This window comes from Macrobrachium nipponense, chromosome 5 (genome assembly GCF_015104395.2).
Source record: "Macrobrachium nipponense isolate FS-2020 chromosome 5, ASM1510439v2, whole genome shotgun sequence".
In the NCBI taxonomy this organism is placed as follows: domain Eukaryota; kingdom Metazoa; phylum Arthropoda; class Malacostraca; order Decapoda; family Palaemonidae; genus Macrobrachium; species Macrobrachium nipponense.
Genome location: NC_061107.1, coordinates 137,594,391 through 137,620,248, shown reverse-complemented (window position 1 = coordinate 137,620,248; position 25,858 = coordinate 137,594,391). Strand labels below are relative to the sequence as shown.

At 39.4% G+C, this 25,858-nt stretch overlaps 1 pseudogene; it reads right to left on the bottom strand.

Moving 5' to 3' along the window:
• Positions 1-2,597: 2,597 nt before the first annotated feature.
• LOC135215662 (ras-related protein Rab-35-like) overlaps positions 2,598-25,858 on the bottom strand; it is a 113,955-nt pseudogene continuing 90,694 nt past the window's right edge.

Here is a 25,858-nt window from a genome sequence, read left to right as displayed (position 1 = left end):
TATAAGAGCATACACTTTTCTTTTTCTCACAGTAGCCAAGAGAGGCTTGGCCTTCAACCTTTACTAGTCTCTTCGGCATAAATGGAAAAATAAATCCAGACAATACAAATTTGTACATTTTTTACTTGCTACACAGACATCAAAGTATTTACCATAACCTCAATCATGATAATGATGGTTGAACCCTGCTTTAGGTTTTCTTCTGACACATCATATGCAATGTTTCCTACAAGTAAATATGTATAGCTAATCTTCTAACGTTACTTATGGGTTTATACATAAGGCTTGGCATATAATTAAAATTTTTCTATCTTTATGCATACAAATGTTAACTTCTTGAAAATATCAGTCTTAATTCTCACCAAAAATAACTATAGCAAATTAAATTTATACCTAAAAAATTACACTTTATGTCAAACGTGCCCTTCAAGTAAGCTCTTTTCATTACTTGAGATAAAAATTCAAAGCAGCAGTAATCACACACACAATACTTGAAAGACCATAATTTTTCCACACGAACATTTACAGAAGTTTGTATGAATAAGAAGTCCACTGACTTCCACTTCACACTTCACAATGACTAAACATAAGAGGTTAATGCTCTCATGTACAAAAACCAGACACTGTCAATTAGCAAAAGAAACTGGCATTTTGAAATCTTTTTGTTTAGGAAATGCTTTTGTAGTTTGTCTCAAACAATTGCTACTTGGAATGTACAAATATTTGATTTACTAATGTCAGGACATGAGCAGTTTGAATATTTCTCCAAACCGTGAGACATCATGCAACATATGTATATACAATTGGTTTACTTTTCACTTACAAGGGCAAACTTCATAAAAACTATATGCATTTCAAGCATTATATGGCCCTTACTGCTATAACAATGTAGGATAACAAATTTTTCATGCCTTTAACATTAAGTATTGTGGCTGCCATTTCAAATAAAAAGACAGTATATAACATAAAACCACAATTTATTCAGAAACACATTTTCTTGTTGTTAAGCACATAAATTTACCTTAGATATTGTTAGTAAATCATATAAACCAACACTATACATTAACCAGATAGAAGAGCATGCAACACTGAAATTGGAACATCCAAGGCTATTAGAAATAAACACTACATATTAAAACTGATGAGATCAAAAAAAAAAGTGAGAAAACAAATATTGTACAGAAATGTTACCTAAATCCACAAAGAATGTATAAAAAAGAATACAGGATTTACAAGGAATGTCATTTCTAGAGAGAGAGATGGAGAGAGAGGAGTGAGCCCAAAAGATACTGAATATGCACAGATTTATCTAAGAACTATTGTCTAGAAATCAATGAATTGAACTATATTAAATGAAGAAGCAAGTCATATGAAGTGATGACAAATATACATCAAAATGATGAACATTGTTCTATGTACACAAATCATACAAAAAGAAAAAAACAACCTCCAACAGAGATACACATCATGCAAACTATTATTCTATAAATACTGAATTATAAGCACACTATAATCTGAGGAGTATCTCATAAACTCCTTTCTTGTGTTGTGCATAGGCAGTCCATTTTATCAAAATATTTCTTCTATTGCCCTTTTATACAGGTTCTACCTTTAGTTCTGATGCACATCTGTCAGCTTCAACTGGAGGCCCCAGCTACAAAAAAATCCATTCACTGGATCACCTTCTAAAGTTTGAACAAATGAGTGAAGTGTATGAAACAGACTGCACTACTATGACAATGATCAAATTCCACATACTGTACAGTCCTCCAAGTGCTTCTGACCTAAGTGCATCTGTCTAAAGATGAAGAGTATTTAAACATCTTGAAGCCCTGTGAAACTGCTTCTTTGTATTGAACATCAGAGAAAAATATCAATCTTCCTTAACATACGGCAAAGGCAAAGATTCAATGGCTAGTGCCTTCAAGCTGATAAGTTACATATGATGAAGATGCAAGAAATTGATAACTTGTGCTTTCCTTATAGTTGTGCTAGATGTTTGGGAGGCATCAAATGTAAAAGGTCATGGCTCCAACTTCTTTGCCGTGGCATACATCATAAAATAGACATTAAAGATTTGTACAACATTGTCCAGTGATTGTTTCTCTTTAAAAAAATTTTCAAGGAAAAAAAGACAAGCAAAAATAAAAAGGCTTGATTACCTATAATTCAATGTTGAAACTTACAGCCTACAGGAAGCATCCATTTTTTTCAGTACAGTAATGATAACATTACACATACAATGGGAAAAGCTAGAAATTCATTAAATGTGCATCTGACAGTAAAATATCAATCTATGAGTATAAAAAACTAACATTACATTATTACAGTATATCACAAATTAGCATATGACTGAATAGAAGATAGACAAACATTCATTTCACATGAATATATATATGTGTACTAGTCTAAAAACTTAATAGCTTAACAATACAGACTCTTGCATAAAATTTTCTATAATAGGTTTCTGATAATAAATTAAATCTGAATAAAAGATGAAAAATTTAATCAGTCTTTCATATAGTTTTACATAATCTTGTACACAAAGTCACTCACACAAAAATACACTTCCATGCGCACATTGTGAAGTTAAGTATAAATACCTCTCAAAAGATAAAGCATTCATACATTAAATTAGGAGAAAAATCTAATCACTCTTGCGATTGTGATGCCACACGCACCACCACCCTTGGTTCCGATGAAATGAACACTGAAAAGAAATTAGCAATATATGATATTTTACATTTAATGAAAGTAGTCCGTTTAAACCATATTATAATCACAAAGGCCATTTAAAAAATAAAGCCCTATGTAACAATGAACAGCGATGTATGCCACAGCTATATGAATTCCTAATTCTGCTCTATTCCTGGAGTATAATAAAAACGTTTCAACAACTGTACAGCATACTTACTGTATGAGTGCTAGCAGCATTTCTGCTTCCCTTTGCTTTTTTTAGTACTATGGAGTCGTACAGGGTCATTTGATGCATTCTGTCTGTCTTTCTGTTCCTTCTTAGCTTGCAGTACCATCCTAGTCATTACTGTGAACATCTGAAAAAATATAACTTGCCATAATATTCCACATATATAATTAACCTGCCTCATGAGCTAATGGAACTATTATAAAAGAAATCAGTTACTAATTAAATAAGTTTAACCAGACTGAGCTAATAGTAATTATTAGTGTCAGCTGTTTTCAGAAGAAAATCCTAATTTATCGGAATATGGCTATGATATTAATAAATGGAAAATGAGATATAACATCCATAACTTTGGCCCAAAAACATCAAATAGCAGCCTCTTCACTTTTAAATTAAAAATTTCAAGTACTAGCAGCAACTAACATAGTTGTTCTTTATACATGAATGGAATTTATATGGTAAAGGACCTTGTTCAGACCTTCACATAAATGAAGTATGTATAAAAATCTGGAATACAGATTTTCAAATTTTAATTACACAGAAAGATATCCGCTCAGACAAATTTCATAAATTCCAAGATAGCTGTCTGAGTGCTGACACATCAAACTGTCATATTGTGATGGTAATTGCTTCCTAGCAAAGAAAGATAAAGGAAAGGAGAATGGCATTTTCGAGAAGTTCGGCCAGCAAGGAGGCATTCTAGCGCAGTGTGTTGATGGTACCTGTTATCTCATGATGGTTCTAGAATCGGCAGGAGTGTTGTGGATCTTGTCGGGACGTGAGAAACGCCGCGATTTCTGATAGCAATACCTCATCTAGATTCATCTAAGAAATTCTAGAAATCTCGCGAGTCTGTGACGCTCGCCGTAGGCTCGCCCCCAGAGTGCCGTATAAATACGACGAACGAACTATAGCACAGTGATAAGACCAATGTTAATGTATGGGTTGGAAACATGGGCTCTAAGAAGAAAAGAGGGGGAGCAAGGCTTGAGAGAACAGAGATCAGAATGCTGAGGTGGATTATGAGATTATCGCTGCTTGAGATAGGAAAATGATGAAATAAGAAGAATGGCAAGCTTAGTAAAGATTACAGAGGCGATAAGAGTTACGATTCAGGTGGTATGGGCACGTGTTGAGAATGGATGACGAGGAGGGAGTGAAGAGGGCTTCCCCCACCAGAACATTAAAGTGTTTCCTCTTCTTCGCCATCAAAGAAGTTACATTGTAATTCTTAAGTTCTCAGAAAAACTTACGCCTTAAAATCATTCTCAGCTCTAAGGCAAAAAGATTGGATAGCATTCCATGGGGCGAATCTAGTTTCCTAGATCTAATAGTCAGCATCTTTTTGAGTTTTGCACTAATTTTAGCTAAAACTCTGCTAAGTGATTCAGTAGAAAGAATTCTATACTCAGGCGATTGGGAGTGGTGCAAGTAGCATCACCTCTGTAGCAACAGTCTTACTTTCAATGTTTAATCCAAACAGTAGTTGCATATAAAGGGCACCTCGGTTCATGAACTTAATTCGCCCAAGGACGGTGTTCATGACTCGAAAAATTCATAACCTGAATCAACTTTCCCCATTTAAAATATTGTAAAAAGAAATAATTTGTCCATACCTCAGAAACACTATTTTCTTTCCATTTTTTTATGGTTTTCTGGCACAAAGTTTATGCTTTGACTCCACTGCATCCAATAACTTGGGGGGGGGGGTTGGGGGGGAAATTAGGTACTTCCATATTACTAATGTATTATAAAATACAAAGTGCAATCAATGTTTTGGTTTGGAAATCTGTATTGAACACAAATCAGAGCAATTTTCTTGCTTCTAGATACTAGTATTGATACTGGACAAGGTTATTTTACGTTATACGAAGTGTTTTCAAGTCGAAATATCACTTGAATATGTATTGTGAACGAAATTTGCACTCGGAACATGTTTATTGAGTAAAAATCCACAGATTACGTTCGATGTTTTCACTTGATTTCATCAGAATACTATGAGCTTTACATATATCTCTTTATCAGAGTGAAAACAGTAAAATGTGTTCTTTCATGCCAAATAGTTTGACTAAAACATGTTTCTCTCAAATTTTGTTTATAGTCAAATTAAATGGTAGTACTATACAAAAGTTTGTGGGAGTTTTATCTATGTTGCCAATGCACGATAATAGTCGTTGGCACAGCCTCAGCTACAACTTGCAGCTTAAATTTAGCAGTATATGCCTGTAACAATCTTTTCTCCATAACAAATAATGATATAGTAATGTAAAAATATACGTCCTATTCTACTTAACATCATTTGTAACATAACTACGTATAGTCATTTTTTAATATTGTACGATGGTTGAAATGCAAGCAAATTGCTGTTGTTATCGGATTTGGTTGGTTGTTCATAGCAAATAAGCCGTTTCTAGCTGTATGCATATACACAACAAGAAATACAACATTCCTTTTTCAATATACTATTCATTCAGTAAGAGTAAATAATTAACATTAGATTTTAAAAAGGGTTTGGTACTTCCAATGAACCCTTTCTGGGGATGTTTGTGTGTTCATGGCTTGAAGCATGGTTTGCGAACCAGAAAATTTTTTTGAACATTTGGTTCGTAATCCAATTTGTTCGTGAGCCAAGGTACCACTGTACTGTATACTATTATAAATAGTAATTGGCCAAGAATACTACTATGAGTAACACCAGTGATTATATTCATGAATTCCAGTTAAATTGTCTGAATCCATAGTTCCAAACAAATTATTCTACTTAATGTATCTAAATACATGTTACTACACTACATTCACATATTTACTATTATTTTAAAGTGTATTAAGGAAAAATAATAGTAACGAAGTACAGTAAAACCTCAGCCCTCAACACTAATCCATTCCATAAGAAGTGTCGAGATGCATTTCGGTCAAAATCTGAATAAATTTTTTCCCTAAGAAAAAACTGAAAATGGATTAATCCATTCCTGACCACCACTTATTACCCTAACCTTGCCTTTTTATACAAAACATTACACTTAAATTATGAAGTCCTTTTTTTATTTTTAAATGCATACTATATAAAAAAAAACTGGTCTAAGTCCAATACAGCCATATCACCGATGGCTGACCAACCGCCACAGCCTAGGCTAGGTAGAGCATGTACTGTAATGGGTAGGCACAAAACTTGTTGCTGATAATAAAATATTTAAAGAAAAACCTACTATTACAGTATAATAATAATAAAGAATTAAAAATAAGACACTAAGTCAGTCACACAAATGCCTCTTTCATGCTTTTCAATAATCTCCTCCATAAGTTCAATTCTGGTTCTTGCCATTTTCCTTTTCTGCTTGTCTGCAATGGCTGTTTTGGGACCCATGACTGAATCAAAATACAGTACAGAAAGCCACAAAAATTAAGGAAATATTCCTCTACAAGCGTGTACTTGCACAAAACAATAGGAAGAGAGTGAGCTGACTTTAAACAACAATGCCACCAACAGCGCAAACTAACGGCGACTGACTGAAGCTATTTAGTTTACAAAAATCATATGGTTCATCAGGTCAGATTATGGTTTTTTGTTCAAGCTCTGATGCAAAATTTACTCAAAATTTCATATAAAAATACAATTATGTTAAATTCTAATATGGCTGAGGCCCAGGGTTCTACTGTGCTAAAAAAATGTTATTTTCATGATAAAATAAATTTTTGAACATACTCACCTGGTAGTTATATATATAGCTTACGTCCCTGACGTCACGGCAGAATTTCAAAACTCGCGGCAATCGCCGATTGGGTAGTCAGGTGCACCACCTGTGCGCCCTCTACCAGGTACGTAGCACCATACCAACTATTCCTCAGATCTTCCATGCCCATAGTTTTTCTCTGAGGGGAGGAGGGTGGGAATTTAATTATATATACTACCAGGTGAGTATGTTCAAAAATTTATTTTATCATGAAAATAACATTTTCAAACATCTATAACTTCACCTGGTAGTTTATATATAGCTGATTAACACCTTTGGTGGAGGGTCAGAAACAGCTATCATCGTTGGAATTGACATAAGTGTTAATAAAAACAAACTTACGGGTTCGTACCTGTTAAGGAAGCTGACTTTAATGATATCCTGTCTCATTGTGTCTGCTTTCCTTATGAGGTCCAGCGATCCACCCAGGGGGCTGAAGACCTCTTGGAGACTGTCAACCGGTCAAAACCTCTATGTGACTAGACTCCCTACAATACTCTTGTTCCGGGCACTACTAAGGAACAAGTTGATCACCTGACTAAAGATCAATGATTGTGGAAGACTGCATCCAGTCTCCACAAACAACCATAACTTTTCAATAGTTCCAAGAGAAGAAAAAGAGTATTGGATTATGGGTTTTAAGGGGTAGACCCTTTTCCCACTACTGAAAGAGCTGCTACAAACGGACCCAGTGTGTAGCAGTCTTCATACAAAGTTTGCACTTGCGTAAGATAGTGCGACGCAAAAACTGACTTGCTCCTCCAGAATGTTGCGTCCAGGATATTCTGAAGAGATCTATTTTGTTTAAATGCTACCGAGGTTGCTACAGCTCTAACCTCGTGAGTCTTAACTTTAAGTAGCTTCATATCTGCTTCAGTACATGCTGAATGCGCTTCCTAATTAATTGCCTTATAAAAAAGGATAGCGCATTCTTCGACATTTGCAGAGAGGGTTTCTTGACCGAACACCAAAGCCCTTCTGAAGTGCCACGTATTTGTCTCGTTCTCTCCAAGTAATGCCTCAGAGACCTTACCGGACAAAGAACTCTCTCTACTTCCTCACCCGTGAGATCCGAGAGGTTCGGAATTTCGAATGACTTGGGCCAGGGTTGAGAGGGGCGTTCGTTTTTGGCTAGGAATCCCAACTGTAGCGAGCAGATGGCTTTGCCCTGTCTGAAACCTACAGTTTTGCTGAAGGCATGGATTTCGCTGACCCTCTTTGCTGTTGCTAGGCATAATTCAGGAAGAGAGTTTTCATGGTGAGGTCCTTAAGGGATGTTTCCTGTAAGGGTTCGAACCTGTCACTCATGAGAAACTTGAGGACTACATCCAAATTCCAAGATGTTGAGGATTGTATTCTTTCCTTAGTTGTCTCGAAGGATCTAAGAAGATCTTGTAGATCCTTATTATCAGATAGATTAAGGTTTTCTATGCCTGAAGACAGCTGCTAGGCATGCTCCTATAACCCTTGATAGTAGAAGCAGAAAAGTTACGTCTCTTCTTGAGGTATAGCAGAAAATCTGCTATCTGCTCACAGAGGTACTGAAGAGGAAATAGAGTTGTCCCTGCACCATCCTCTAAAAGTCTCCACTTCGATTGGTATACCTTAATGGTTGAAGACCTCCTTGCTCTTGCAATTGCACTCGCTGCCTCCCTCGAAAATCCTCTAGCTCTTGTGAGTTTTTCGATAGTCTGAAGGCAGTTAGCTGAAGAGCTTGGAGGTTTTGGTGATACCTTTCCAAGTGGGCTTGTTTGAGTAAGATCTACTCTTAACGGAAGGCTTCTTGGGGTGTCCACCATCCATTCCAGTACCTCTGTGAACCATTCTCTTGTCGGCCAGAAGGGTGCCACTATAGTCATCCTGGTTCCTTCGTGAGCCCACAAACTTTTGTAACACTCTGTGTACCACTTTGAATGGGGGAAAGGCGTACACGTCTAGATGTGTCCAATTCAGAAGGAACGCATCTATGTGGATTGCTTCGGGGTCTGGGACTGGAGAACAGTAAGTCTCCATCCGTCTTGTCTGCGCTGTTGCAAAGAGATCTATGCAAGGGCGCCCCCAGATTCGCCATAGACTCTTGCAAACTTCCTGATGGAGAGTCCATTCTGTTGTCAAGACTTGATGTTTTCTGCTCAGGATGTCTGCTCTCACATTCTTTTCTCCCTGAATGAAGCGTGTTACCAGAATCACGTTTTTTTTCCTTTCGTCCAGAGGAGCAGTTCTCTTGCTGCTCTGTACAGAGAGACTGAGTGAGTCCCGCCTTGTTTGCTGATGTAGGCCAACGCCGTTGTGTTGTCGGAGTTGACCTGTACCACTTTGTTCCGGACTACGCTTCTCTAATTCCTTGAGAGCTAGGAAAAACTGCAGTCAATTCTTTCAGATTGATGTGGAACTTTACTTGCTCCTTGTTCCAGAAGCCCGAGACTTCTAACTTCCCCAGTGTTGCTCCCCAGCCCGAGTCCGAGGCGTCGGAAAACAACACTAGGTCTGGGTTCCTCTGCTCTAGGGAGAGGCCTTCCTGGAGCTTGACGGGATCGTTCCACCACTGTAGATAGTGTTTCATGTCGTTCGAAACAGGAATACACATTGACTCTAGTGTCTTCTTCTTGTCCCAATGCTGATTTAGATGAAACTGCAGAGGGCGTAGGTTCAGTCTTCCCAAGGAGACAAACTGTTCTAGCGAGGAAAAGGTCCCAGCAGACTCATCCATTCCCTCGCAGAGCACTTCTGTTTCTTTAGGAAGTTTCTTATTTTCTCTAAAGCCTGGTTCCGTTCTCAATGTGGACGAAAAGCCCGAAAAACCTGACTCTGAATCCTCATCCCCAAGTACAAGATTTCCTGGGATGGGATCAGTTGGGATTTCTGGTGGTTTATCAGAAGGCCTAGGTCTTCTGATAATCGAATTGTTTTCTGAAGATTCTCCAGACAGTTGGCGTAGGAATGGGCTCTGAGGAGCCAATCGTCCAGATACAATGAGGCTCTGATGCGTTTCTTGTGTAGCATTGCTGCTACGTTGCTCATAAGTTTTGTGAAAATTTGAGGTGCGGTATTTAGACCGAAACAAAGAGCTCGGAATTGAAATGTTTCTGTCTTGTAAACAAATCTTAGGTACTTTCTGGAGTTTGGGTGGATCGGGATGTGAAAATAAGCATCCTGGAGATCCAACGAAACCATCCAGTCGTCTCGTCTGACTGCAGCAAGAACTGATTTCGTTGTATCCATAGTGAATTTTGTTTTCTTCACGAAAAAATTCGGGGAACTCACGTCCAAAATCGGTCTCCATCCGCCGAGTTCTTGGGGACAGAATAATCGATTGTAAAACCCCGGAGATTCCAGGTTCTGAACTCTTTTCTATTGCTTCCTTCTGAATTAGCATAGAAACCTCTTGTTGTATCGCTAGAGTCTTGGACTCCTCTCTGTACTTGGCTGACAGATCGATCGGTCTTTCTGCTAAGGGGGGTTTTTTCCAGAAAGGGATCTTGTATCCTTCTTTGAGAAGCTGAATAGACCAAGGATCTGCTCCCTTTTTCTCCCATGTTTGCCAGAAATTTTGAGTCTGGCTCCTACCACTGTCTGAAGAAGAACTTTGTCAGACTTTATTACTTCCTCCTCTGAAGCCTCTTTTCTTGGAGTTTTTTGTAATAGGTCTTGCATTCCCTCTCCTGAGGGATCTACCTCGAAAGGGCCCGAGAACTACGTGGTAGAGGAGTGGTTTCTTTAAGTTTCTGTCCTGCAAAACTTGACGGAACAACTCCTTCCTTGCTGCTTTAGTCATCAGATCTTGTGTCGCTTTTTGAGTCAGAGCTGAGGATACTTCTTTTACCAAACTATGCGGAAAAAGATGAGTCGAAAGGGGAGCGAAAAGCAGTTCCGCTCTCTGAGTGAGCGTTACTCCACTCGAAAGAAAAGAACAAAATTGGGCCCTTTTCTTCAAGATTCCAGCTGAGAAAAGGGCTGCTAGCTCGTTCGACCCGTCTCGAAGCGCTTTGTCAATGCATGACATAAGGTGAACGAGTTCTTCCGTTTGGTAGACTTCAAGTTTTCAATTTCTTTCCAACGAACCCAGAGTCCAGTTCTAGGAAGTTAAAGACTTCGAAGGCTCAAAAATCCCTTTGAGGAGGTGGTCCATTTCAGAGGAAGACCAAAACACTTTCGTCTTCCCCATGGCCGTCCGACGAGAAGAGTCCACAAGACTAGAGAAGTCCCCATGGGAGAAGATGGAACTCCCAAACCTAGGACTTCTCCAGTGTCGTACCAGATGCTGGATCTGCAAGCTAATCTGGCCGGAGGAAATGAGAAAGCTGTTTTTCCCTGGTCTTTCTTAGAGTCCATCCATTCCTTCATTAATTTCAAGGCTCTTTTCGAAGAGCGCGATAATACCATCTTCGTAAAGTCGGATTCTTTAGAAGCCTTCCCTAAAGTGAACTCTGAAGGTGGAGAACGAGGGGTCAGCTGGCACAAAACTTTCTGGAAAAAGTTCCGCAAAAACTTTCATAAGCCTTTTAAGATCTGCTGAAGGTTGTAGATCTGTTTGATATTCTTCCTCGGAAACGACATGCATCTGATCAAAAGGAGAATGGGGGATGTCTTCATTCCTTTCTTCTGATTGAGACACAACTGATGTAGCGATGTCATGTTGCGTTGTGCATCCTGCTGTCCAGTTTCTTTGATGCCTGGAGTCTTGTCGTCCAGTACCTTGATGCCTGGTGTCCTGGCGTCCTGTCTCATGACAATTTTCGTCCTGGCGTCTTGCTTCAAGACGTTTTTCGTCCTGGCGTCTTGCTTCAAGACGTTTTTCGTCCTTGCGTCTGCTTCAAGACGTTTTTCGTCCTGGCGTCTTGCTTCAAGACGTTTTTCGTCCTGGTGTCTTCCTTCAAGACTTCTTTTTCGTCCTGGCGTCTTGCTTCAAGACGCTTATCGTTCTGCTGTCTTGCTTCAAGATGTTTTTCATCCTGGCGTCTTGTTTCAAGACGTTTTTCGTCCTGTCGTCGTGCTTTAAAACGTTTTTCGTCCTGGGCGTTTAACAGTAAGAGTAGCAGGTTGATATGACTGCATAAGAGAGGAGAGTTTCTGCTTAAAATCTTGCAGTACGGAAAACTGTGGAGCTTCTTGCTGCTGGGAACAGACTAGAGAAGTTGCAAAGTCAATCTCTCTCTCTTCATTCTGTTCGTCTTGAGATGAAAGGCCTGAAGAAACGCCAATCCGAAGGAGGAGCAGGAGCATGCACTGAAGGCATCCAATCGTCCGATGCTTCCTTTACTCCTACCAAAAGACGACAGCCGCCGGTTGCGGTATCTTACGTCTTATATTGGTAGGAGAGCAAACATCGGAGACGAAAGGGAAGCGAACAGGAGTTGTAGCACGCACCGAAAGTCTCCCTTCGTCCGATCCTTCCTTACTTCCTGCCAAAGACGACGGCCGCTTGTGCGACATCATGCGTCTTGATTTGGCAGGAGAGCAAGCATCGGAATCGAAAGAGAAACGATCCGGAGTTGCAGTTTGCACCGAAGGTTTCCCCCTTTCCAATATTTCCTTGCCTCCTACCAAAGACGATGGTCGCCTGTGCGACGTCTTACGTCTTAATTTGGTAGGAGAGCAAATATCGGAACCTGAAGGTAAGCGCTCGGGGCTGCTCCAATGACTACATCCTGGACGCTCTGACGTATATCGTCCTGGCGTCCAGTATCAAGACGCTCGGCGTCCTGGGATTTCCTTTTAATGGGTCTGGATTTAGAAGTCTGACGCCAGCCCCGTCTGGGTACTGCGTCGTCAGAAGACGCAGAAAACACTTTAACCTCGCCTTTCCTATAGCGAGGGTGAGCGTCCTGGGGATCGTCTACAGGTACGCTCGAGGGACGACCGCTCGGGAGCTAAAACCTCTCGCCTCCCTTCGTCGGTCGACTTTCCTTCTCACAGGGGTTGGTGAGCTTGGAAGAGGTCTAGGACTAGGAGCACGACAAGTCCGAGCGGCCGCACCCTCCACTGCACTTGCACTAATTTCACTATTCACTTTAATATCTCTCATATTAGACCATAATTTATCCCTGTCTTGTGCCAGGGATTCTACCCGTTGACCAAGGGCTTGAATGGCCGTCATCATGTCCTGTAATGATGGACTTTTACCTGTTTCTGAAACTGGATTTGGTAATGATACAACAGGAGGAGGATCAATAGGATTATCGAGGGATAGAGAACTATCTATTCCTTGACTGTCTATGGAGGAGCGAGACAAGGTCTTCTTCGCTCTCCTTATCCTATCCTTCTCTAATTTACGCACATAGCGGTAATATTCAATCCATTCAGTCTCAGGCAAGCCCACACATTCATCACATCTATCACCTATCTCACAAACTTTTCCTCTGCATTTACTACAAATAGAATGAGGATCTAAAGAGGATTTAGCAAGTCTAGTCTTGCAACCTTTCACACACATTCTCAAACTTGAAGCAGAATCAGACATGATGAGAAATCAAAAAGAGAGATAAAAAACAAGCAAAGGTCAAACCAACAATATCGAAACGAAATCAAAATCCAATCAAGCGAAAGCCAAAGCCAAAGTGTACTTCACCAAATAATACTGCAAAAGACACGGGCTATAACGAGCGAAGTTCCAACGATGTCACCGTAGCGGCGGCAGGGAAGATCTGAGGAATAGTTGGTATGGTGCTACGTACCTGGTAGAGGGCGCACAGGTGGTGCACCTGACTACCCAATCGGCGATTGCCGCGAGTTTTGAAATTCTGCCGTGACGTCAGGGACGTAAGCTATATATATAACTACCAGGTGAGTTAGATGTTTGAAATAAACCTCACAGTAACAACAGATCCTTTTTACCTTTTTACCAAACATAATTTGTTTATTTGTTACAGATCCTTTTTACCTTTTTACCAAACATAATTTGTTTATATGTATGTACTATGTTACATAATCAGTGGTCTAGCTTAATTTCAAACTGTTTAACAGCACTTTTGATAAAATTTTGTCAACTGGGTGGCCAAGTGCGTAAAGAACATAAGATTACAAGGGTCTTTTTCAGCCAATAATTAAACTTAATTTTCTCATTTTTTGCTCAGAAAGGATTCTATGAGTTGTCTATGAGTTGAACATCTGCGGAAAGTTTAGTCAATACAACCCAGCTAATAAATTTGTTTGAAGCTTTATAAGATTTCAAATTAATATTACTCATTGAAATTCACTTCCAAGTTAATAGTCTAAAAAGGCCATATTTTTTATTGGTAACTGGTCATCGGCACCATAAGCACCCTTAAGGAATGCCGTAAGAACCCTCATGGCGCTGATAACCGGAACTTGTCCCGTTATGGCGCCCTGAATCACCAATTCATGGCACTAGACAACGCCATAAACCGGATTGCCGATAACTGGGGACTGCCTGTATGATATTTTTATAATAAAATGAAGTTTTATAAATATACTTACCAAACAATTAATTAGCTAACAGTCAGCCTCGCACAGCATAATAAATTTTAAAAATTCATGTGCAAGTGACTGTTGCAATGCAGGGGTGACAGGTCCCACCTACCGCAACAGGAACTTGCAAGTGAACAGACGTCTACAGCATCATTCTTTTCTATTGCCGCTCAGTCCATGAAATTCAGAGGGGAGGAGGGTGGGCTCTGATTTAGTAATTACTTGGTAAGTATATTTATAAAACTTCAATTTATTATAAAAATATAATTTTAATTAAAGTAACTTACCAAGTACTACAGTATTACCTTGAACTTACGCGAGGTTAGGTTCCAGACCCCTTGGGCAAGGAGAAGTTTCGCGTAAGTTTTGCATAGTCTCTAAAAATGCTAATAAATGCTTACTTCTAGAGTTTGAACACTAAATAGGACCCTTATCATACTCCCGAAATATCAAGCTAACTTTTAAATGAAATTAAAGTTACTGTAATTTCATTTCAATGTTAGCTGAATACATTACCCTTGAAAAAGGAAATAAATTGTTGATAAGTAAGTGTGTGAAGATTACATACATACAACATAGTTCTCTCTGCTTTCCCCCTTCCAACCAAACATAGTTCTCTCTTCTTTCCCCCTTCCGACCAACCAATCTAGTATTTTTAGAAGTTGTGTAATTCCCTTCTAAAGTAAGCTAAATACATTACCCTTAAAAAAAAAACACACACCTTTGCAGGGTTTCTCCAGGATTAAAAAATGTTGTGTTTGCGTTCATGTGTCTGTGAAATACTTGCCTTATGATAATTAGTTAGGAATTGGATAGATGCAGTGTCTGATATGAAGGAACGTGCAGTGTTAGAATATCATGTGGATTCAGTGGCCCAGATGATGAACTTTGCATCAACAGCTGAGAATCCAATCAGCAAAGGAAAAAATCCAGAAAAACAGAGAAATTCTAGCTTCTATAATAGGCTGTGTTGAATTCTGTGGACATCGAGGACTGGCTTTGAGAGCTCACAGAGATGATGGCCAATCAGTCGATGAAAGTAAACGGAACTTGGGAAACTTCAAAGCTCTGCTAGCCTTGACTAGCAAGGCAGACAGTGTCTTGTCTGAACACTTCAAGACGTGCACTGAATGCAATGTACATATATATAACTGCACAATTATTGCATCGACTGCATTAGACAGTACATACAGGCTGAAATTTTAAAGGAAATCAAATCTCAGAATGCAGGACCTTACTTTGGGATCATGGCTGATGCATTAAGGGATGTATCCAACTGGGAACAACTTTGAATAGCCCTGCAATATATAAGAGATGGGAAACTTGTGAAAAAACTGTTCACCTATGCAGTGTGAGACCTTAACTGGTGATGCTATAGCTGATCAAATCATTCATGAGATCACCCAGGCAGGACTTGACCGACAAATATGTCGCTCACAGACGTGATGGAGCAGGTAACATGGCTGGGGGACCTAAAGCTCAGTATTATCACTGTTCATCACATGACTTAAATTTAATTATAGTATCTATGGCTTGTAATGTCCACCAAATTACAAACATGGTAAGTCTCTTGGTGTATTTTTCATGTATTCCCCAAAGAGGTAGAGGCAGCTTGAAGCATGTGTTACACATGTATTTCCAATGGCATCAACATATCAAAGATCACAATTAGACCCTAGTTCTGGATACTCTACATACAATTCTGACCAATGAAGCAAAAGACTGGGGAGGTAAAGCTGTGACTGAGGTAAATGGGCTGTACTCTATACTTACAAGATCTTCATTCATACAGCAGTTCAATCATGGAGATTTGTATTCTCACTCACAAAACCACTAGCCAGGACGCTTCTGAAAACCGAAATAGATCTAATTAATGCCTATCAGAATATTTCCTTAGTCCAAGAGGAATAGCAGCAGATCAGATCAAAGGTTGATGATGAGTATAAATCTACCTTCATACAATGCAAAAAAATGGCAGATGAAGCTAGTACTGAAATTATTACACCTTGTCAGTGCAAAAGACAAACAATGAGGGGCAACATCTCGGACAACCACCCTGAAGAATACTTCAAAAGAAATGTGTTCATTCCCTTTCTAGACAATGCCATAACAGATCGGATAGACTGTTTTGGGGATGTCACCAAGGCTTCTGTGAAAGCAATATTACTTTTGCCATAGTTCTTGGAAAAACTGCAAGATGATGATGTAGAGGAAGTTATGCAATGCTTCGGAGATGCCTTTTCATTTAATGTTGAGCTGAGAATATGGGAGACACGGTGGTGGGTCAATCATGAAAGTAAACCAGACAGTCTTGCCACCACAATCAACATCCCTGAATGTAGCAATTTAATGTTCTCTAACTTTACCACAGTATTCAGCATTTTGCTTGTAACTGCTGAAACAAGTGCAACAGTTGAACATTAAAACTCAACACTTAAATTTGTAAAGAATCCCTATCGTAATTCCATGAGCCAAGACATTAGTTGCTTTGGTATTTTTACACACACAGATATTTGACTATGAAAAATTGATTGATATGTATACACTGGTAAATCCCAGAAGAATGCTTTTTTCTGAATCCAAGCCAGTAAATTACCAAACTCACTTATCCTGTCTAATTATAGTACTTTTACTTATTCTGACAGAAGAACAAAGTTTTCATTTCTTTAAACATTAATTGTAGACAAGTATAATGATGAACTATTGGTGCATACCAACGATCCACGGGCCCTGCTGTAAATTATTTTTATCATAATAATCTGTATTTAGTCATGAACACAATAAGAAAAAATATGGTAATTAGTGAATAAACAGTGTTGCTATAATATAAAAAAAAAAGTGAATTAGTGATCATTTTAAACATTTTATGACTTCGATACTATGTGATACAACGGCTAATATTATGTATAACAGTACAGGGTTAACTTGATAAGTTGTCAAACGTTCTGAAAGACATATTTTTATTTGTATTAAATATTTTATAGGCATATTGTTGTCTACAATAATAATAATATTTTAAAATTTACATTAATGTCAATACTTTAAAAATGAGTTAATCCTTGTTTTAACACTTTAGGATGCGTATACACTTAGTAGTAACAGTTGTAAAAGGGTAATTAACTGAGGTTTGGGGTATATTTTTGTTTGAAATTATATTAAATTGTTTTAGTATGATAATTTAAGGTATATTATTATTTGAACAATAAAATTAAGCAGTGAAATGTTAAAATTTTAGCAGTTATGAGCCTTTCAAGAGGGAATTTTTGCATTTCTGCAGACGGTTCTGGAACTTATTCCCCCGTAAAAGTGGGGAGCACTGTAATCGTATCTAGTAAATGATTGCACTCACCACTACTTGAGGCAAGTGGCCTGCACTCTGGTCCACACCACCATGCGAACTGGAGACTAGGAGCTAAAGTTGTGGAACGTTCAGGATTACGAGACACCAGGAAAATACCTATGTAAGCCAGGGGCCATGCAAACCTTCTCTGTAACATTCCAAAGTGCTATTGGGGCCGCATTGTATACCTACTCTGAGCACTACCTGCAAATTTTGAATTTAGGCTGCCATGTGTGGAAAACTACAGCTATGTAATTACTTGGTCAGTCACTTATACAAAAAAGATCCTTATACAAACAGAAAATAACAACATGAACTCAGGCAAAATAACTCCACTGTACTGTAATCTGTACAGGATGTGTCTACAACAATGTATTTTCTACAATTACATACCTCTATTTTCCTTCTAAAACACATAATCGCTTTTCTAACAGGAACAGTTAATGTTCCCAAATATCCACTCATTAAACTTCTATTATTTATTAATACTACTATTATCACGATAGTGGACCAATCACAAGAGAATACCACTCTTTCTCATACAAAAGCAGCTAAAAGGATCAGTGTCAACAAGGAATTTGAAATACAACCACCAGAATAAAATTCTTACTCACCTCTTCAACATTAATATTATCCTTTGCACTAGTTTCAAAGAGACTGATATTCATCTGATCAGCAAATCTTTTAGCATCCTCATACAATACCACTTTCCTATCAGGACAGTCATTTTTGTTGCCAACTGAAATGTATGTAGAAAACATTATTATACTTGATAAACTGAAAATTACTAAATAGAAAATTACAAAAAAGCAGTACAACAGTCTTCCAACAAGCAGTTCTTTTACCATATATATGAAAAGCAGAATTATCAGCAAAGTACTATTATAGCGTTTATTGCAAGACAGCCAAGTCACATTTCTAAACACTTACGGTGGCCCAAAGGATTAATTTTCAAATGAAGGGTGAATATTGGTGCAAGAAAAAGAGCAGTGCAGGTTGGATCAGAAGTAATACTACACAAATAAATAAAATAAACCAACCATTTCACAGACAACTGTTAAGATATGGAGACAACTAAATCTCACCTCTTCCTGGAAACTGGAAAGTTATGTGTAGCCTCTTCACAAAGTACCTTTTCAAGTGGCTAAAATTTACACTAAAATTTTCAGACTCAATCACCTGATAGTTCTAAATCATCTGAATAAGCATCATCATGACTGTCACTGGTCAATAATTAAATATAATTTTCATTATACATACGTTAATACGACCACTGAGTACTATTTCTTCACCTCATTACAACTGCTCTTTAGTTTTCATTCATCATATAGATATAATTTATATTCATTCAAAATACTACATCTACCTATAAATATACACACAACTACATAATGTGTAACCAGCATTCACTACTTCCACTCTACTAAAATTATATTTTTATAATAAAATGAAGTTTTGTAAATATACTTACCTAGTAATTACTTAGCAAACAATTAGCCACGCATGGCATCCTAAAATTTTAAAAATTTGCGCAAAAGTGACTGTTGCAATGCGTGGGTGATTGGTCCCACCCACCTCAGCAGGAACTCGCGAGTGACATCAGCCAATAGCGTCATTCTAATTTATATTACCAAGTCTATGAAAATCAGAGGGGAGGAGGGCGGGCCTGATTCAGTAATTACTTGGTAAGTATATTTATAAAACTTAATTTTATTATAAAATATAAATTTCATAAAAGTAACTTACCAAGTAATTACTTAGCTGAATTCCATGTTGCAAGGGGGGTGGGATGAATGGACTAAACTAACTCAATGTAAAAAGGAACGTTATTATTGAACTCAGTGCTTGTCGCTTGCTTACCTGGTAAGAGAGCTACAGCGGGAGACATTGCCTCTGGTGGTGTCCATCTTAACCTGTGGTGGGGTGCCAGTGAGCTGGGATTCGTCTCTACATCGGTGTAAGTCTTGAAGCAGGAGATCTGCCTGAATGCTGACAAGACCCAGGATAAAAGTCAAGCCCTTGCCCTGGGCACAGTACCAAAATAACCAGACCAGAGAATCATCCTGTCACCCCACGAGTGTTATGCCAACTCGACTAAGAGACACTAACCAACTTACCGACTGGTGGGTCCTCCAGGTACCCCCCCAAGGCTCCCCATAAATCGACATCCTTGACACAATGAAAAGATTGGAGATAGTTCATGTGGTGGCCAGACAGTTGCGTACCAGACATTTGCGTACCTGGACAGTTGCGTACCATGACTTTTTTCAAAGATTATTACCCTACATATAAAAAAGCAAAGGTAGTAATCACATCTAATATTAAAGAGTTAAATGAAATAGATCTAGGCAACTGGTTAATAACTTTCTCAAACATTCCATGACTGTATAGCAAAAACTGGTTCCATCCTTATTCCTATTCTTCCTCTTACTTGGCCAATATAAGTCATCTCAAAATACGCGATAAATTCTGATGGTAAATCAGTATCATCAGATAAGTCAATGAAACCTTCAACAACATCACTTAAAGGAAGAAATGACAATGCAGAAAAACATCTGATTTTTAAATTGAATACTTCATCTTTGTATCGCTGTCTGAATCCTAGGTCACAGATTTTTTAAAAAATAGATTTAGATAAGTGAAAGAGACATCAACTTATTGATGTTTCTGGGAACTTTTCAATAAAACCTTTCTGAGCTCCAATCTCAAAGTCAGTTAATAAAGGTTTTGGATTAAGTTGCGGGTTTAAGTTGCAATAAATATGTGAAAAGACGAATATATATTTCCTTTGTCTTACCCGGGTGGAGGGCAAAAACTCTGAGAATACTAAATGTATCCTCTTGCGTATGGATACAATACGTAGTTGATAAAATATTAATGGACTGACTTTAAAAGTGCCATCTGCTGCTCAGTTAGGAGAATTTGCTAAATCTTCTAAGCTGTTATCGGTTGCAAAGATCAGTATTCTGTCCTTGTCATCTATGCCAGAATCAAGCACAAGGAACTTTTCCCCAGTCGCGAGAAAACAGTAGGATTCCGGAATCTCTATATTATTTATTTGCCGTGGGATTGGGGCTGCATTATGTGCCCTTTGTCTCCATGGACGTATATTTCTTCCCATTGATGAAAAACATGGCAGTTTTGAAATGGGATACTCATCTTCTTTAGCAACCGTTTCTCCGATAAGACTTCTTGATGGTTCATATGTTGACACTGAAGAAGTTTTCAAATGGGACATAGCTTCTTGTGCTCTGACTTCTGCAGCTGAGGAGCCATGACAATGCTCATTGTAACTGCATCGTTCACTGTATGAATTCTTGCTTTACAAGATCGCACTACACACCTCCAGTATTTTTTTGTTTCATCAGTTTTTCTTATGATAGTGGTAGCTGTAATTTTCCTTGTCTACAAATATTTTTCCACCAGTGCTAGATTTCCGGAACTTAGCCATTAATTCCGAAATAAGAAATAATGTATGAAAACCTAACTCCAATAGATGTTTGTGGTACACACCACAGGGGAGAACTGGAATTGCTTTTTTTATGGTAACTATCGTTGAGCTTGTTTACCAAGCAACTCTTGTGTTTAATTCATAGTAACAACCCTTTTGCTTTAGGAAAGATTGTTAATATTATTATTATTTATGGTAACTACCTTTCAGCTTGTTTAGAAGGAAGGTAAGGTGTAATTGAGAGAGAGATAGAGATAGAGAGAGAGAGAGAGAGAGAGAGAGAGAGAGAGAGCGAGAGAGAGAGAGAGAGAGAGGAGATGAGAGAGAGAGAGAGAGAAAATAAGGTAACATCAAAATAATACTGGAGGTACGCAAATGTCCCGGACGCAAATGTCATAAAACCAGCTCATGTCCCTCTTATACTTCCTCAACCAACACCATGCCAGCCACTGCCAATGGGCCAAGGGTGCTGCAATTTTCAAAGACTGTTTCTACGTCTTTCGAATAATGTAACACAAATATCGACTTACACCTCCAAAAGGTTGATTGAAGTATCGCAGAGAGAGAAGTTACATTTAAAGGCGAGAGAAGTGGCCACAGCTCTGACCTCATGTGTTCTCACTTTCAGCAATGGAAGCAATTCCTCCTGTAACCAGGAATGCGGTTCGATAATTAAGCCCTGAAAAAGAACGAGAGACCGTTCTTGGAAAGCAGACGGGAGGGATTCTTGACCGAACACCAGAGGTTACTTGAGAATCCCCTGATCATCTCTGTTTTCTCCAGGTAACACCTCAGTGCTCTGACCGGCCAGAGAGCTCTTTCTTCTTCGTCCGACCCCGGGATACCAGTTAAACTCCTTATATGAAGAGACTGGGGCCATGTCTTATTAGGATCCTCATTCTTACCTAAGAAGCCTAATGTGAAAGAGCAGACCGCGTCACCTTGCGAGAATCCGACTCTTTTATCAATAGCGTGTAGCTAACTCACATGTTTAGCAGTAGCTAACCCTAATACAAAGCGTCTTTCGTAAAAGATCTTCAAGAGGATGGAGGGGGGGCGTGAGGGGTTCAAACAGAGGGCCCATAAGCAACTTCAATACTACGTCCAGGTTGCAGAAAACCAAAGTAGGCTTCTTCTGCTTGGAGGTGTCGATAGATTTCAACAGGTCATGAACATCTTGATTGGTAAAGAGGTCCAGATTATGATGCTTAAACACTGACGCAAGCATGGCTCGATAACCTTTAATAGGGGAAGATGAAAGATTCTTGGAGGTTCTTAAATACAGAGGAAAATCGGCGATCTGAGTTACAGATGTCTCAGAAGACGAGATGTGATGTCTGGAGCACCATATACGGAAGGCTGCCCATTCTGACTGGTAGACGTTACTAGTCAACTGACATCTGCATCTTGCAATACCTTCTGCAGCTGCTCTTGAAAATCCCTTTGCTCTGACGAGTTTCCTGACAGTCTGAATCCTGTCAGAGCGAGCGTGGACAACCCTTGATGGTACCTTCTGAAGATCAGTTGTCTGAGTAGCAACAGTCTTGAAGTAGTCCACCAGCAGACGCAAAAGGTCCCGAAAACATTCCTTTGTGGGCCAGAACAGGGCTTCCAGGCATGGAGACGTTGTTGTGAGATACGAACTTGTTCAGAACTTTCCTGACTAGGCTGAAGGGAGGGAAAACGTAAAGATCCAGTAATCAGTAGCACGTCCACCACCCATGCTCTAGGGTCCGAAGCTTGGAAAAATGAGGAAGGCAGTTATTCCTTGATGTTGCAAACAAGTCTACAAGTGGTCTGCCCCACAATCTCCACAGGTCGGTGCATATTCTGTTGTCCAGAGACCACTAGGTGGGAAGCACTTGCTTCTGTCTGCTCAACTCGTCTGCCCGGACAATTAACATCCCCTGAATGAAGCGGGTGATAAGCGTTACTTGAGGTTGATGGGCCCACAGGAGAAGCTCTCGTGGCATCTGACAAGAGGGAAAAGGAGTGGGTGCCCCATGTTTCTTGATATAGGACAAGGCTATGGTGTTGTCTGCATGCACAACCACTGTCTTGTTGCACACGAATGAGAAATGATGTAGGCCTAATTGAATGGCGTTCAAGTCCTTGACGTTGATGTGGAGCTTCGTCTCCTCTAGGGACCAGGTCCCCAAAGCTTCCTGAGATCCTAGAGGGGCTCCCCAGCCCAGATCCGAAGCATCCAAGTAAAAGTCCAGGTTGGGTTTTGGGGGAAGAAGGGATCTCCCCTGTGAATATCTTCTTTCTGGTAGTTACCATCGTAGATCAGTTTTCATATCTTGCGTGATAGGAAAAATCGTCGAGACCGGTTGAGTCTTCATGTCCCAGTTGGCTTTGAGGAATGAAGGTCTTGATGGAAAAAAGCATTCCTAGCAAACTCATCCACTGAAGAGCTGAGCACAACAGGAGAGGAGGGAACTTGGAGATTGACTGAATGTAACCTGCAATTCTCTTTGAGGACAGAAAAGCCTTGGAAGTCCGAGAGTTGAGAATCATAGAATCATCCCCAAATAAAGAATCTCACGAGACGGAACCAACTGGGACTTCTGAAGATTTAGCAGGATTCCCAATTCATGAGAGATGAAGTGTTGTTTGAAGGTCCTTCGTGCACTGTTCTTTCGATGACGAGTGAAGAAACCAGTCGTCTAAATACAGACAGATGTTGATGCCTTTCAGGTGAAGCCATTTGGCAAGAGGAGAGAGAACTTGAGAGAATATTTGCTGTGCCATGGAAAGACCAAAACTGGAAGACCTTCCCTTGGAAGATGAATCTTGGCAGCTTCCTTGACACTGGATGAACTGGAATACGTTAATAAGCGTCCTGCATGTCTAAGGTGATCATCCAATCGCCCGGATGAATGGATGACTCACCGACTGGCTCATTTCCATCATAAACTAGGTCTTTACCACAAAGCGATTGAGAGCTCTTACGTCTAGTACCAGTCTCCAGCCCCGATATCTTGGGGACTACAAAGAGACAATTGTAATGGACTTCTATCACTTCTTCTATGGCCTACTTCTGAAGAAGGGATGACACTTCCTTCGCAAGGGCCAAGTACTTTTCAGATCCTCTTGAGTATGCCGTCAATGCAATAGGCAATGAGACTAAAGGAGGGGTCTCTGAGAAAGGGATACAGTAGCCTCTCCCAGGAATTTGCACTTTGTCACTACTCACTTTCTCCACTATATCCATGAGGACCCTAAGGGACGCTACCAAATCTGAAATGGAACCTAAAACTAGGTTAAATTTTGCATCAAACTTATTATTAATCCTCGACTCGAGACTGGCAATGGCATCGGGTTTGGAAGCATGGGAGCCGACCACTGGAGTAGGAGGAGGAAGAGAAGGAGGGCTGATAAGAGAAAGATTATTCCCAGGAGTAGAAGGAAGAGGCAACCCAGAGTCTGTCAGAGGCCTAGGAGAAGAGTCCCTACTAATAAGAGGCCCTACTCTCGGCTCTAGCGGCCTCTCATACCACTCCTTACACTCATCACATGTGGGCTCTCTTGCACAAACCTGACCTCTGCATTTGGTGCATCTCATGTGTGCATCATAGCATAACTTGGTCAGTCTAGTCTTGCAGCCTTCACTGCAATAGCAAAGAGAGGAAGAACTAGAATCAGACATACAAACTAACTAAGAGAACAAAACTAATGAGGTAAAGTTAACCAAAATAATACAACAGCACAGAAAGAAAATCTGCTAAAGTGAGTATATCACCGACTTCAGGCAACTAGAAAGCGGCAAACATGAATATAGGAAGCATAAGACGAAGTCTTGTTGGCTCCGTGGCATGAAGAAGAATGATGCTTTCGGCTACTGTCGCTTGCGGGTTCCTGCTGTGGTGGGTGGGACCTGTCACATGCACATTGCAACTGCACTTGCACGCAAATTTTCAAAATTTTAGGATGCTGTGCGAGGCTAATTGTTAGCTAAGTAATTACTTGGTAAGTTACTTTTATAAAATTATCAATTTTAAAAATAGTAACATTCTAGATGAGATTAAGTTACTCTGTAAATGAACAAACTTTTTGGGCCAGCAGTAAGATAATTCAGATTTCTAGCCTGGTGCTCTGGTTAAATTATTTAACAGTAACCTGCAGCCAAGCAAAGTGAACACCAATACCTTAAATTAAAAAAGGAATATTTTCAAAATTTCTAAGGAAAAGATGAAAAAACTTGCCTAATATTCTGTTGACTACTTCACAATTCTGTTCTATTTCATGAAGCCATCGTTTCACATTCGCAAAACTTTCGCCATTCGTAACATCGTATACAACAATTACACCATGTGTGCCTCGATAATACCTGCAAAAATTGAAATAAAAAACAAATTAAAGCCAAATTACATCTGGTACAAGATGAACTGCTAATGTACTAAAGAGGATGAGTTAGAAAAACAGTATGTACAACAAATTATGTTGTGTTGCAATTTTTACAGACATGCAAACCTGAAGCCTTTTAATGAATATGAATATGTACTATATCTTTCAGTGAAAGTTGGTAACAAGCAAATGTATCAGTTAGGGTAGGGTTACCACCCATTCACTTGACTGCATTATTCCTAGATCTGCTGACTTGAACTTTTTTCATCATAATCCCACCTCTAACCAACACTGCATTTGTTCCTATTTTCTTCAGCAACAGGAAAAAATGATATTGTCATGTTACAATAAAGTTTTATACATACTTACCTGACAGATATATACTTAGCTATAGACTCCGTCGTCTCCGACAGAATTTCAAATTTCGCGGCACACGCTACCGGTAGGTCAGGTGATCTACCGCCCTGCCCTGGGTGGCAGGACTAGGAACCATTCCCGTTTTCTAATCAGAATTCTTCTCTTCCACCTGTCTCCTGCGGGGAGGCTGGGTGGGCCATTAATCGTATATATCTGTCAGGTAAGTATGTATAAAACTTTATTGTAACATGACAATATCATTTTTATACATTCAACTT